Source organism: Mugil cephalus, chromosome 5 (genome assembly GCF_022458985.1).
Source record: "Mugil cephalus isolate CIBA_MC_2020 chromosome 5, CIBA_Mcephalus_1.1, whole genome shotgun sequence".
Taxonomy (NCBI): Eukaryota; Metazoa; Chordata; class Actinopteri; order Mugiliformes; family Mugilidae; genus Mugil; species Mugil cephalus.
The window spans coordinates 27858289-27874363 of record NC_061774.1 but is presented as its reverse complement, the minus strand read 5'-3'; positions in this window follow the sequence as shown (position 1 = coordinate 27874363).

The following is a 16075-nucleotide window of genomic DNA, read 5'->3' as shown; positions in this document are numbered from 1 at the left end:
AAGGGCCTTGTTAATAATGAGTGAGAGATAAATGCAGCAGTTTTAGTTTCCACTTGCTGCCAGGCTGATAATTGAACCAGCGACCCTGACGTTTCCCTAGAAACGACAAGTGGTGACGCTCTGGAGTTCATCGAGTCATCGGCCAGGTGTTAGATTGAAATAATTCTTATCAGAATGAAAGTCTGGACCCTGCAGGTTTCATTTTACATGGAACTTGTCACCAGCACTGAGATCAATCCGCTGAAAGAAGCTGGTCCTGGAGCTTGTCCTGTACTGCTGCCACCGTCATCGCTGTGATGCTGAATGGATGGAATATCTACAACCTGTACTCGCTAGAACATGTGTCAACAGTGAACTTAGGACCATGACGTCAGACCAGACTCGAGTCTCATCAGAATCCACTGTCCATCACTGCATCAGCCCAAACTATTCGATTAGCTACGACTGCAGATTGAATTTCGACCACTGAAAAGATTTCGTTGGTGGAAATTAGAAATGAAAAGTTCCACACTTATAAAACAGAACCAGGCCTATATCCAGATTTGTTAACCAGATGATGATGCCACGTTCAATTTACCACAGACGCCGAATGTCGGCACTGGGAATAACGTCACACCTGCGTTATCAGCGTTCCAGGTCCAGGAGTCAGAAATCAAGATGGCTGCCTCAATCAAAGCTCTCGCTTTGTCCCAATATAACTTGGTGGAAACTTTTTTACATTTTCTGAGTGAAATTAAACTTCTCCTGATATGACCTAATATTATTGCTACAATGTAAAACTAAATTTAGGCTATTTACGTAAATTGTAGCTATTAGTGACAGTTTGCCACGATGGTTTTTGTCTCTGTTATGGTTCTATAGGTTATTGTTTTTAGCTGTAACTCAGCTCAGGGGTAGCGAGTAGAAAATCTGACTTCTAGTTCCAGTTGAAAATCCCAACTCGAAACCCAGAAAATCCAACTTCTGAGTACAAACTGAACGCACCATAAGCATGAAAGTTTCTGTCTTTGCATCTACACACAGTTTAGTTTTATAGATCTGATTCCAGGTCCGTGTGTTGCCAACATTCTTTTGCTCCAGGATCAGTTGTGAGGATTGGAACATGTTAAATGTTGTTGAATGACTGGGACAGAAATAGACACTGAAATGTATTTGTATTTCTGATCTCATTTGTTATCTTTCTCTTATTTTGTACTGTAGGACTGATACAGAGACGTGTATGACTAAGCCCAAATAATGTGACTGGGTCCCACAACAATCAGGAGTTCTTTCTTTCTTCCAGACTAGTCAACTTTTACATGAACAACAGTCATTTCTTAAAGGTTTTGAGCATTTCGAGACAAAACAAACACAAAATCCTGTCAGATCCGAACCCTGTGGCACTGCCGTGTGAATGCCACTCTGTACCCCAGACACAGAAGTCAAGGAGGTACCTATTTACTCACAACCTCCGGTTTGTTAAATCAACAGTTCAACCCCCTGAGCTCTTCCAGGAAAAGCAGAAGGGGATTGAATTAACGAGAGCACAGAGAGTCACGACTCCAGCGCGGAGATATCACACTGAGTGCAGAGACATTTTGCAGCAGCAGAACACAGAGGTAGAAGTTTGCCCAGAACTCTTTATGAGGAGGACAATGAAGGAGCAGAATTAAAAAAATAAATAAATAAATAAAAAAAGTTGGAAAGCTGAGATTAGCCAAGGCTGTGGAGAGACGGAGAGGGAAAGCGAACAGCTGGCTGGGACAGATACTGCTGTTTCAGACCTCTCCCCACCCCCGGCGGGTAAACAAACCAGCAGTCTGTTTGATTTATGGAGGGCGTCACTGACCGGATGGCCATTATTGCGAGTGAAAGAAGCGGGAGTGAGCGTCGTCGTCACCAGTGAAACGTGTCCACGCTGCAGCTTTTCACAGGTACGTCAGACTTTGTCTTGTGCTCCTTTGTCAGCTTGGCATCTCCAAACAGTTTTCTGATTCAGCGGCTGACAGTCGGGCTGAACGCGGCCGCTCAGACGCGCTGTAAATCATCAGCGCTGAGGCGCAGAGACACCGGTTGGCACCAGGAGACATGTCTTTGTGTCTCCACAGTGGAGACTCTGTGGAGTGATTAATCATCACACTCCTCAACGTTAGGAGGTAATTTATGGCTTCAATTCATAGCCTTTATCATTATGTGTGGGCGAGTGGGTGGAGGAGAAGGTTCAGCTCAGGGAAGAGGGAAAAACAACTGATGCTCATTGTAATGCTTGAGTTGAACTGTCGCACTGTCCTTTTTATTAATCCCACATCCGTGTGTTCCACATTCACACGGGTCCCCCGGGTGTTAATGAAGGTCCATCAGCTCCATAAAGGCCCCAGAGGTCACTAATGGCTTCTAAGTGAGCTACAAGTGGAGCTGTATGTGCGGAAATGGCTATATTTCAGATAGAAAGGCTGTAAAAAGATAGAGGCGTGTTTCCATTACTGCTTTTATGTGTAATAGTCATAAGATCTCAGTGAAGGGAAGGCACTCCAAGAAAATGTTCAGGTGTAGGGAAATAATGGTTTCTTGTCTACGGGAGAAGACATTGTGCATCAACAAAGAGAAGGTTCAATAAAGATTGAAAAGAGCTAATCCAGTGTTGTATCATGATGTTTCCTTGTCTGGAGTCACTGTATGTACTCTGTGTACGGTGCATCTAGAGGTGGACGTACGGCTAAAGGACTGTTCTTCATCTGGATTGAAAACATTCTGGTCGGAGATGATTCCAACTCGACTGCTTTCGTTCAAATGATCTGATCAGACAGAACATTATGGCCGCCTACCTACCTAAGACTGTGTGTCTCCTGCTGAGGCGTCGTGGCTCTTCGAGACCTCAGTGGATTCTCTAAGTCCTGCAGGTTGAGAGGTGGAGGCCTCTGTGGGAATCACTTGTTTTCCAAGTCAACACTATGAAACTTATGTCCCTTAAACCATTCCTGAACCAGGGAGAATTATTCATCTAAGAGAACTGTTTACATGGATCACAGGAGCGTCAGTAAAAACAAATGAGACATTCTTCGCAATCTTCTTGTCAGTTTGGGAAGTGAGGTCTGGTCTGTGCTGCAGAGTTTGACTGTGATGTACAGATTTGGTGATGCTTGTAAAATACATTCTGGGAGATTCACACAAGTTACATCCCGATACACGCTTGATAAAACAGATGAGGGGGAGAACAGATGCAGGTTTTTGGACGGTACTTGTTCAGATGGTGCTTTGAACTGGACCAGAAACTGATGATGTTTGATGGGAACACAAGTACAGACATGAACGATCTTTGGAGGTTTTGTTTTTTGAAGTATGTGCCAAGTTGTTTAGATACGTTCATCTATGTTCTTTCTTTCTACGTTCTTTCTTATTTTGTGAGTCTTAGACAAAATAATTTCCCTGCAGGGATCAACAAAGTAATCTTGAATCTTGAGGTTGTGCGTGTATCTGTTTGTAGTAGCTGCATCTCAACATCTACTGTAATAAGACTGTGACTGGATGAGAACGGGGTTGTGGCCTCGTATTCAGTAAAACTTCACCAGAAAACCAGTTGTTTTCAGTATTTTCAACACCAACAGCGAATCTATTTCCTTCTGCTCCCTATCGCTAATGAAGACACCGTCTTATTCCTCTTTTCATTCACCGGCAGACGTCCGCCGTGGTGACGGTCGTCACGGTGATGAGATGAGACGGTGCCAGAAAAGCCTCAGATCCAAATCAGATCCGGAGTGAGTCACGTAAAAAGCCGCTTTCTGAATACACTGATACGCAGACTTGTGGTCAGTGTCTATAAATCCTCCGTTACATTAAAGGACAATTTGGTGTCTGTTGTGGAATCTGTAAAACGTCCCGATGTCCAATCTGGCCCGAGCATATGTGAGCCGTAAAAGCTGCTTATGGCTGACATGTTTATACGTCCACACCCGAGAAAACGAAAGAGCAGTCAGCTCCCAGCAGGCCACACCACGAGGAGGAGGAGGAGGAGATGATTGATACATTAGTGTATCTCATCGGCCATCGTGTCTGGGCGCGGCAGATGATAGAGCCGCCGGCGAGCTGAGAGGCTTTTAGTCGCTGGACGGGTCAAACGCCCCCATCGTCATGCTAAAAGGCCGGCGTAAATCTCTCCTCCGCCGCTGCTGCTGCTCCTGCTGCTGTCCTGCCAGCTGATCGATACTGATCTAAAAGTGATGAACGAGAGCTCGATGGACTCCATCTTTTCTTCTCCCAGCAGCAGCAGCAGGACAAGGAGCGTCTTATCTCCCTCCGTCTCTTTTAGAGGAGTGGTTTTAGGTCAGGTCACAGAGATAAAACAGAAGATCTGAAATGTTGACTGTGTCGACTTCGCTGCTGTTTCTTTATCGTCTGAGACGGAACAAAAAGATTAAAAAAGAAAAATCACATTTCCTCATCAGGATTAATAATAGAGGCTGTCACATGTTAATAAACTAATGGTTTTCTGCATGTACATATAACAAACGTGCAGTACTAAATGCTCTTTCCTTTTTTAGGGATCATATATTTCCTAATTATCTAATTAACATTTTGCATTAGTAAATCTGTAGCATGACGTAATGCCACACTCCACATCATTTATAGACTCATTTGTAATGCTTGTTTAGTGCAGCGGCAGTAAAACAGTAAAACACATTAAAACCCATCATACATGAAGGTAAAAGCACCGTAAAATAAAAAGACACAACGTAACTGGTCAGTTTTTACATTAACATCGATGTTTAAGCCTGTTCATCCCTCACTGTCCAGTGTGATCAACAGACAACAAAGACAACACGCAGGACACTGCAGGACTCTTCCCACATTCTGTGTCCTGAGTTTGAGTGGATTCCCTCAGGACGAGGAGGAGGACGACCTTTGTCCCCCAGGACTGTCCAGCTCCTCATTTCAGCCTCTGAACACAAAAAGCTAAATAAACTTTAATACTATTAGCAGATTTAAAATAAATAAATAAATTACTGTCTGACCTCGAGCTCTACACCTGCAAGATGCATCAGACCTGAATCTGGAATGACGAGGAACCACAGTGAAGCACAAACGAGCCGGGGTCTGGAGCAGAACCTGAACAGCGACTGAAGACGTTTCACAGGAACTTACAGCAGATCAGACGCACAAACCTGCCTTTCTTTCCTTCCTCACCCTTTTCCACTGCTGCTAATCAGCTGCTGCTGTATAAATACGCCCAGCTCACTGCTGCTCCTCTCTCTGCTTGACTGTCCTCTTAATGCCGGCGTCTTCGTTCGTTCTGTTTCATACAACCTCCTACTTGCAGCTTCTTCTCTTCTGGGTCACTAAACTGAACTCTGTGACAATTTTCCATCTGCTTGTTGTGTTCTTATTAATCTAGTGACTTTTTAGTATCCATTTTCATTAACATCTCCAGGTTTCAAGGATTTTGTTGTCACTCCAAAAACATAAGCTACATGAAAGTGAATGAAATGAAAGAATGAGATGAAAGTGAACAACAGGGAGGAGGAAAAAACAAGACGATCAATACAACCTTTTTGTTTTCTCTAAATTGTTGAGTCGATCTACATAACTACAAAACAAGTGCATCAGTAACTATTTTTTTGGTGTTTATTGTTTCATATGTTTCATATTTTCCATAGTTCATTACATTAACTTTTCCTGTGCCACCTCCCTGAAGACAAACTCTTAAATGTAATGTCTGCAGAAAGATAAAACACTTCTCTTTTTCTGTTTTGCTGAAATGCAGGTCAGAGTCAAAGTCAAACACCTGGATGAATATTTAGACTGATGCTGCAGAGGTGACTTTAGAAGAGGAACCTCCCTCCCCTCGTCTGAGGCCTGTTGTGTTGGTGCTTTGTTGTCTGCGATGACTCACCTCCAGCTGCAACGTTGAAACTCCTCTCAACACTTTGTGGCGCTGAAGCGTTTCTCCTCGGAACCTCTCGGTGTCCTTGGCGTGACGGAGGTGGGCGGACCGTGTCGCCACATGCTGCTACAACGAGCTCCTCGTCTCTGGGTTCAGTCCGAGGTTTTTCTGTTTGTCGGCTTCGAGGATGCTGGGAGCCTGGCGACGAGACTGAGAGTGTGACTCAGTGTGAGCGGGCTTGTGTAGAGGAGATTCTAATGAGTGCAACTTCTCTGAAGAGTCGTTTCCTGCGAGCACCGAGGTTTCCGTGCAAATATGTTGGCAAGTCCAGGGAGCAGCGAATATGACAGTTCTTTTTTTTTTTTCTTAAAAGTTTCAGTAATAAATTGTAATTTTTCTCCAAAACTGCATAAAAACCGAACTAATAAAGGGACAGTTGGATGGAAATTTATTAACACATCGTTGCTGTTCATTCCATCTGTGTTTGGCACAAAGAAAACTCGAGACGTTACATAAACTAATGAGAAGCTGCCTAAAAAAAATTAATAAAAATAAAATATCCTTCTGTTAATAATCATTCATGTCCTACATGGAGAAACCTGGATTCACAGGATGTTCAGTTCACTTTTAATAAATGCTTGTGCTGCAAAGAACTGTCAGAAAATGCTAAAGCTGACCCTGAACCATCCCATCTGTATGCTGCTGTGGACCCAGGCTGTAGGGGGACTTGTCATGATGCCTTTGTCCTCTGCCTCCTTTTCTTTCTAATTCCTTCTCTCTTAGTATCCAAACATGCATGTGCTACTGCATCTCATTAGCTCTTTCCATCTCCGGTGTCTTTGGCCTGAAGCTGCATGTTTCTGATCTGCAAAGCTACCTACTACTCATCTGTGTCCCTGGCTTCATCAGCCTGCTCAGTGTTCGTGGCCTCCTGCATTTCTCCACTCCTACCTGAATGTATAATCCTTCACCCTGCTTTTGGTGCCGCTTAGATTCAATCGCTAGAGCAGCTAACTCACTTGTGATAGAGATATTAAAGCCTTTTTTTTTAGCCTATTTTTATGAGCAACTAGAAACTTATACAATGCATATTTTAAATACTTGCTCGATCCATTCTTTTAATACATTATTAATCTCATGTAACATGCATCAGCTGTATATTTTACTCTTGTATGTTTAGATACTGATTTATTCAGATTTATGTGTCATCTTCTTTCTTGTCTTTCTTCGATAGTTTCCACCACATGAGCTAAAGGTTCTGCTCAAAGTTTCTTCATGTTACAGGTTTATTTAGACAAAGCCGCCTTAGTTCATGCTCTGGGGGGTTTAGTCTGTGGGTCAAGACAGTTCATAAATGTACACACTGCTCTTCATCGCTCTAACAGCAGCATCAGCAGCGCACAAACCGTTTAGAAACACTTGAGGTGAAGATGGTTTTGCCTCCAACTCTCTAAGTATTTCATCATCCAGCAAAGAGCCACACAACACGAGTGAGGATTAGATGCACATCTCTGCCAACCTTTTTCTTCTTGTGTATGTATATTTTTTTGTTAGATTTTTGTGAGCGGGTGATCATGGCGATGATCAGTTTCCATGCTGACAGAGTAACGGCTGCTTCCAGCATCGGTTTAAATCACAGGCTCCATTTCCTGCGGGTGATGAAACTGTTGTTCACGCCGCTCTGAATCAGCTCATTGCTTTGGAGGGAAACCCGTTACAGTCTGCGGGACTCGCCGCTCATGGGCGTAATATTTGGTGTGTTTTAGTCCAGCTCTGAGCTTTACGTGGCTGCTGCTGCTGCTAAAAGGATTCCAACAGATGCTCATTTAGTACAACTTCTGTTCAAACTCAGAAAACTTTACTCAAAGAATTAGGAGGATATAAAATGTGTCTGAGTTCTGTGTTGGAAGCGATACTGACAGAAAGTACTGCTGTGTTAAGACGTGTTTAGTCAGACTATCACTCGGTCTCATCGTATGCAGCAAGAGCAGATTATTTGTTTGAGGATAAGTCTCCCACTCTGAAGGTTTGAAAGAAGTTAACGGAGTCTTTTTAAAAACCATCTTCATCTCCAGGCCTGAATGTCTCGAGTAGAAGAAGACGAACCAAGATGTCTCCACGTCTCCTACGTTGCTCTGTCCACATGGACTCCAGCTTGTTTCAACAGCTGGTTGTTTTTCTACCTCCATGTTTGTCACTTCTCAACCTGATGCTTTTACCCCACATGGAGCAAACATGCTCAGAGAGAATGGATTTATTTCACTAACCAGAGAGAAACCAACAGTTTACATGGTTATGAAAGGTTTACACCTCCACCCCCTCTACATTCAGACTGTTCTGAATAAGGTGGTAAATGAGGTCTTTGTATTATGATTATTAGTGAAGTCACAGTGTCCATGTAAAAGCAGCAACTTGGACACATATTGGTGAATTATTTGTTCTGTTAATTTTTGCTGAGGGTCGGGTGTTCGTACCAAACTGGAATTCATACATATGGGACGGCTCTAGAATCAGCACCATGGACAGCTCCTCAGTTCAGCTCCTCAGTTCATCTCAAACTTTCCACTGTGTAAAAATGTTTAGAATAGGAAGGATTTATTATTTGGTCCTAACACGACGAGATGATTTGTTTAATGTCGGAATTTAAAAAGACAATCAAATATTTAGATCTAAATAAAAGGAGTAACCAACCACAAAAAAACAATAAAAAAAAAAATGAAGACAAAGCGGGAAGAACAAAATACTGAGTTTGATCATTTTGAATGTTTGCTTCTTTGTTTATGGATAAAATGGACAAAATATTTGAATGAATATAATATAATGAGATTTATTCAATCTTCTACGTTCAAAGCTCAATGATCTCTCACAATATGCAGTTTTATTTTGGAGGGTGCCTGTTCACATGTTTTATGTTTCCTCTTTGTTTTGTATTATTATGTTCTAATATAGTCTGAATGTGTTCTAAAGCAGATTAAACACATTTCTCTAAACATGAATGTTCTGTTACAACAGGAAACATGTTCATTTTGTTCTGTTCCTGTTTTCATATCAATGTCCCTCAGTCTATGAGCCATGTATTTGCTTTTTATGAAATTCAATGATTCATTATTAACAAGAAGAATCCTATTTTATTTTATTATGATGCATGACTCTGCAGAAGCCGGGGGAGCAGAGATGTCACATGTCATGAGTTTGTGACGTTTCATGTGAGCGGAGACGTGTTTTTCAGGATGTGGAAGCGTGTGAGTGTTCCTCTGCCGCCGAGGCTGCTCATATTCCGATAATAAATTGGTCAAAGTCAGGCCCTGGGAAAGTGTGGCACCTGCAACACAACCCAACGCAGCGTCAGTCACACTAGTGCCTTCTGTAGTAGCTCGGTAGAGAACTGTAGTGGTGATCACAACATGTGAGTGGAGCTGACAGTCCCGTGGAGGCTCTCGGGGGCCCAGCCGGCTGACTGACTGCTCTCTGATGGATGTGACAATGTTCCCCCACCATGGGAACTCGTTAGAGCGCAGTCTGACTCTGTGTGTGTGTGAACATGGTTAACTATCTTTATATATATTTTTTTTGTCCTTGGTGTGCTTTCCCGTGTCTTTCTTTAGCAGGAAGTCGCGGCTCTCTCCTGTTTCTGCCTCTGTTCACCAGGTTTTCTGCTTGCTAATCAGGTAGAGGAGCTTCCTGCCGGGAAAATAAGAGCTGACTCTACCCCGGGAAAACAATTCAGCCATCATCTCGCCATTACAGGCGATGGCCACAGTCCTAATTTATCTCCCAGTGTGCCGGTTGTCGTTTTATCTTTTTTATTTTTTCTCATCCTGGAGGAGAATTTCCGAGCAGAGCGAGCTCCGGCTCTTAATACTCTCTCGTGCCTCTGACACAACAAACAAATGAGGACAGCAAATCTTTGCTGCCAAGTAGATTTACTTTTATCTGCGGTATCACCTCACTCCCCGACCACTCATAAGATTAGAGGGAGCAGGCTGCAATATTGGATCTATTTTGTCAGCTCTGACGACGCTGTCCTGCTGCCTTTTCCTCCCAATAAATCTGGAAGGCTTTTTTTATTTTTCTTCTCCTGGCTCTGTGCGGAGCTTTAATCCTCCCCTCCCTCCTCCTGCTGCTCCTTCTGACAGGCTAAAAGTAATAAAGTGGAAGGAAAGGATCATGTTGAGGTTTTCTGCTTGTTTCTCTCAGTAAGAAGGCGACTGAACACGACTCCTCTGCCACGACTTTAAGCAAACATCAGCCTTTCAGTCTATTTTGAATCGACTGCACTGAAGGAGGAGAGACTAGAAACTATTGCAAATCTGTGTGAGAGTTGTTTGTAAAGTGGATGATGTTCACATATAAACCAATAAGCCACAACATTATGAACACAACAGGAGAAGTAAATAACATTAAACAACTTGTGAGAATTCAGTGTTTTGCTGGGAAACTTTAGGACCTGGCATTTATCATGTGGATGTTTTTTAGACATGGAGCGCCCACCTAGACCAGACCATTCCCCCTCCCTTCATCCCTTAGCAATGACACTCCTTGAGGAGAAGGAACTCATACGCTTTAGGAACAACTCAAAAAAACCAAGAACCTGACCTGGCGTCCAAATTCACAGGACACCCTCAGAAGGCTCACGTCCATTCTCTGGTAAATCACAACAAGGGAAACCTGCACAATATTAGGAACGTGGTCATAATGTTATGCCTGATCAGTGTGTATATGGACACCTTTGGGAGCACAAATAGGCTGAATAACTAATGACAAGTCACCACATTTAGAGACGTTAGTGGGGACCTGAAACAAGCTGTGAATAACAAAAGCAGCTTCCATCTAAAAAACAAACAATCCAACCACCAGTAGACGCTCACGTAGCCTGGGAGTGTGTTTGTGCTCATCTATTCCTTCATTCCTTGTGTTTCTTGGTTCGAGGGATCATATTCTTCTTCTTGTCCTTCTGTCCTTCGGTAGTTCCTCTTTGCCGCACTTCAACCATGAAAGCTTAATTGACACTAAACAGTTGATGCTGGGATGTGTCTGCCACTTGAGCTCTAAAGCTTTTACGTCGGCTCTTATCTGAGGTGCTGTTAAATTGCTGTTTCTGAGAATCCTCTGCAGCAGAGGTAACTCCTGGACTCTCTTTCCTCATGAGAGATGGTTTCATCAGAGCGTTTGATGGTTTGGTCAAAGTTCTTCAAGTTTTCCAGGTGACTACCTCATGAAGCTGAAAACAAAGATACGTTTAGTTGCTGTTATTGCTGCACAAGTTGGGGTCACACCAGGTAGTGAAGACAGAAGCTCAAAGATATTTTACAAATGATTGATTTTCTAAATGAATAAATAAATGCACAAGTAATATTTCTGTTTACTGTGTCTCATTTGGGCTTCTTTGTCTCCAATTATTGAACTATTTCCCGCAGTTTAGATGCACATCGATGCACAACATCGGTGCATCTGTTTGAATCTTACCAGACTGTCCGTTGTCGGCATCCTTCTCAAAATGGCAGCAGGTTCTTGAATTTTGATAAGACGAGATAAGGCCGGATCCTGGTCCAAGTGAATATGGCAGACCTGTTAGCAAGCAGCTGCTTATGTACACAGCTACATCATCATTCATCCCGAGTCGTGTCCGTGTCCACCTGATGAATGTAAGGCCAATATCCTCTCTCTTTCATTAGTTCTTGTTTCTGGTCCTCCTCGTCCTCCACCTCACCCTCAGGGAAATATGCGACTCTTTAGCTGTTTAACGCTCCTCCGTGCTGAGCAGCTCGTCTCCAACTCCAAGTTTGTGTCTGTTGTGAAGCTTTTTCTCACAAACAGCTGATTTTTCTTGTTGGATGGATGAGAACAGAGAGAGTGGAGCTCGAGGCTTTGAGCTAGAACTCTTTCACACACATGTTTCATAACAATCCTTAAAAGACAGAAATACAGCAGTTGTGTTCGGATTGAGGTAGATACATGAAGCCTGTTTATTCATAATAATGAGAACTATGACATGAATGAGAGAATTATTTGTTCCAAAATAAACACTGTAATTATAGTAAAAGACAGTGAATATACAGCAGCACAGTGACAGCTCTAGATCAGCACCATGGACAGCACCGTATTTAGATTTAGATTGGGAATGATTTCTTTACTGCTAACTTGCTAATGTATGAAGTCAACAGTGGGAAGGACAAGAAACTAAAACTTTGTTAGTTTCTTGCAAAGTTTACACCAACTCTACAAACATGAAAACTTCTGGTCCGGTCACATTCTGATTATTAGTGGAATAGTCATGAAAAACTGCACATGCATCCCACTTTGGAACTCTGTTATATTTACTGTCACTTTCCTTATGTCTGCCTTCTAATAGGGAGACTTTGTATTTCCAGACGTGGCCACACCCAGTTGTCATCAGAGCATGAGTTTGGGAGCTATTTCTTCAGTTATCTTGCGGTTTGGAACGATCGCTGATGGGAAGCAGTTACCAGTGGGAGGACATAAAGTTGTTGCATTCACGACGCTGCTGGCACATCGCCTGATACCCTTGAGATGGAAGGAGGCTGGCCCTCTTTCAGCTGCGCCCTGGATAACAGATGTGTCGTATCACCTGAAACTTGAAAAAAAAAAATCGATGGCGCACTACAGGACGCTGAAAGCAAATTCATCAAAACTTGGGAACCTTTTTTGATTTATTTTTTGACAAACCCTCTACACAGATGGAGGAGCGACATGGTCTGGTCCAGGGTCTTTTCTCTACCTTTACCAAGCACCTTGAGCCAGTGTGATGGTTCAGTGTGTGGAAACATGCTTTAGGATGGTGGTGAAATCTTCTATGTAATGGAACAGTCTCGACTTTAGGGTGACAGCTGAGGTTGGGGTATGTTCGTGGTAACACACCATTTGGATTTTATTATGGGACAATAGTAAAAAAAAAAAAAAAATATCTTTGCACCAACTGGATGGTCCTGTAGCCAATCAGAGCCATTTCATTTTAAACAAATCCAGCTGCACGTCGCTCGGATGACGTGTGTGACTGATGTATCATGACATAAAGTCCCGCCCACATCATGTGATTGGAGATTGGAGCAGAATCAATTCCCTCCAGAACAAACTTTGTCTGCAAAATGTGAAAGAGGAGACATTGGTCTGGCTTCCAGACGCGAATAAACACATTTAATGAAGTTATATAACTTAGGTTCAGAAACGAGTCCACACCTCAAACATCCAATTACCCACCCCTGCCTGTACGGGTGCATCTAACCTCTCCTCGCTTATTCGGCTCAGTTCTCAAACCCCAACCCAACCCTCGCTCTTTCATCTCCTTTCATCATCTCATGGCAGGATCCGGGGGACAAGCAGCCCTGAATCTCACTCCCTGTGTTGCTCCATCTGAACTTCAGAGGACCACCGTCAGTCTCTACACCGTCCTTCATCCCACTCCCTATCTGTCCCTCCTCTTACGTGATAATAAGTTCATTTCCTTAGTTTTCTCCAGAAACTTAATCGTTTTCTAGCATTTCTAACATTAAAGCACAAAACAAACAGCTCAACTTACAGTCGACCTGTTACATTAGGCTACGACTACTTCCAATACCAGGTCTTTATGCTCTAAAATTGATTCTCAATTCAAAATATTAATACTTTTGATACTTCAGTCATTGGAGGTAATGTAGGAAAGTAACTAAACTATTGAGTTGTGGCAACACAACAAACCTTGTGAAACACCTCAGGTTAAACCACAACACAAAATACGAGGCGTTAATGATGAGGACAGAAGAGGAGAGAACAGGGTCACAGTTAAGATGCAAGGTTTCATTTTATAGCAGTTCTTAATAGTTAAATAATAATTTATTTTTAGTGTCTGGAACAATATTTTTTACATATTTTGTAGTAAATGAGGCCACTACCTCAATATACTTCACAGCTTAAAATAAAGAAATAAATTACTCTGATGTCTTGTGTTCTTTATGAAGCCATGACTTTAAATGCAATACTTTTCTTAGATTAACCAGAAACATAATGTTGTATTTATTTACACAAAGTATTGGTATCAGATTGAACATCACTAATGATGGAACTCTCTCAAAAAGAAAACAGGAAACAATATGTATGAAAACGTGGCCTCTTTGGGCTTCCGTACAAACATATGGAGTAGCTCTTTTTTTTCTGTAAACATAACAGTGTATCAGTAATATTAAACTTGTGCCACTATGTTCACTAATCTGAATCTTTATCAATAAATCCTTCTTCTTCTACATTAAACTGGGACCAGAGTCATTTTACTTCCTGGAAAGAAAAAAAACCTTTAGTGTCTTTTAGTCGTGTGTAAACTTGATGCTGGTGAGAAGTGACTCAGGTTATGAACGGTGCCACATTTGACTCTGAAGCAGCACAAACGAGGAGTTAACAGTCTGTGTTATTTGACATCTAGGAAGTGAGTTATATTGCTGATAATATGTCACTGATGTCATGATGAAACTGTTCTGTGGCCGAGAACGGGACTAAAGGTGGCTCTGGTGGAGGAGGAGGAGGAGGAGGACGGGTTGTGTCCCTGCCTGGAAATGAAGCCATTTCGAAGGTCCATAATCTGTTTATGTTTCCGTCGTCCCGTTTTTGTCCATTGGATCGATCCAAAGCTGCTTTTCCTAAGGCTTTATCGTGGGAGCCAGAGGGGGAGACCCAATCTAATTCTGCGCTCCAGCAATATTCCACAAAGCAATATCACCAGGCTGCGATCATATCACATCCAGCGGGGAAGAGCAATATTTTTCCATCATTCTTCTCTTCTGTCTCTCCTCCAATCCTTTTTTTTGTCTCTCCCAAGGCTTCCCTGTCTTATTGGACAGAATAAAAGGACTTCAGTCAAGTGCTGACGCTCCGTTTCACCGCGAGGCCGGTGGCTCATCTAAAAGCGTCCTGTGGGGGAAATAGTTCCTCCACACCATCTGTCATATAATTTGATTAATTAGCCGTTGGTACTACTGTTGCCCCCCGCAGTGGGACCGAGGGTCGGCACTCGTCCATCCCTCCATCCCTCCGTCTGTCTCACACAATATCTTGGATGCCGCTGATCAGATTTTGATGAAACTTCAGAGAGGGATATTTGTCACTGCTGCGACTTCTGGCTGGGCCTCACTGAAAGGAAATATTTTACACTATTATTATCACCTCATTACAAAAACGATCGCATCACATGATATCTGGAGCAAAAGGTTGTTATGGTGAAATATTAGACATCTAAATCTGGCTAAATGGAGCAACCTGGGATTATCGATCAAATACGTTGGACGTCTGCCTTCAGGTGTCGAATGTTTCTGGTTTGATCTCTCATTCTGTCAGTCACCGTTTTAAAACCAGGAGCTTTGACAAAACGTCTCAAGACTAAAATAAATACTATGTTGTCTGTTGAAGAGGACATGAAAGAAAAAGACGGCAACATAGTACATGTGTACATATTTTAAACATAATACCGAAATAAAACATGGTTAAAAAAAAAAAATCAGCTTTTTAAATGCGTTCATGATTCGTTTTGGGTCGTAGTCTCCACCATCTTTAGTTTACGTCACTACGTCATCATAGCTTAGTTGCTTTCATCGCCATTCAAGAAGACACAATTTAGGAGAAAATGTGTCAAAAGACAAAGTAGAAAGGGCGATTTTTCTATCAACCAACCAACTAAATGGCCGACACGTCTGAGCCACGGACAAGAGAACCAGCAGAACCAGCAGAACACTGAATGAATCGTCACAAGATGCTTTTAATGTAGTTTACTTCTCCTGTCAGTGGTCATAATGTTGTGGCTGATCGGTGTACACAGACCACACTGAAGCCATTAATCAGACGTAACCCGCGCTCTTCGCAGGCTGACGTGGCATCAATCCAGAGGCGGAGGCTCCGTCACTATAAACATGTCATCTAACATGCATCATTGAGTCACAGTGGGAACATGTTTAAAATGTTTCCTTCCACCCATGTGAGTTCAGATATTTGATCTTCCACAGAACTCATCATGCTGCAAATTACCCCGACTGAGGAGGGCTGTTGTTTTTCATTTTTTTTATTTTTTATTTATTTTGATTGCAGGGCTGTAATCCCACAGAGGAACACCCCGCAGCAGATGTGCAGCTTTAAGTTTAGATTTCTGAGAACAACAAATCATTTTTAACCATGTTTTATTTAAAGTACATGTTTGTTTGCTTTTTACACAGATTTTCAGTTTCATTTGCTAAATCTGGT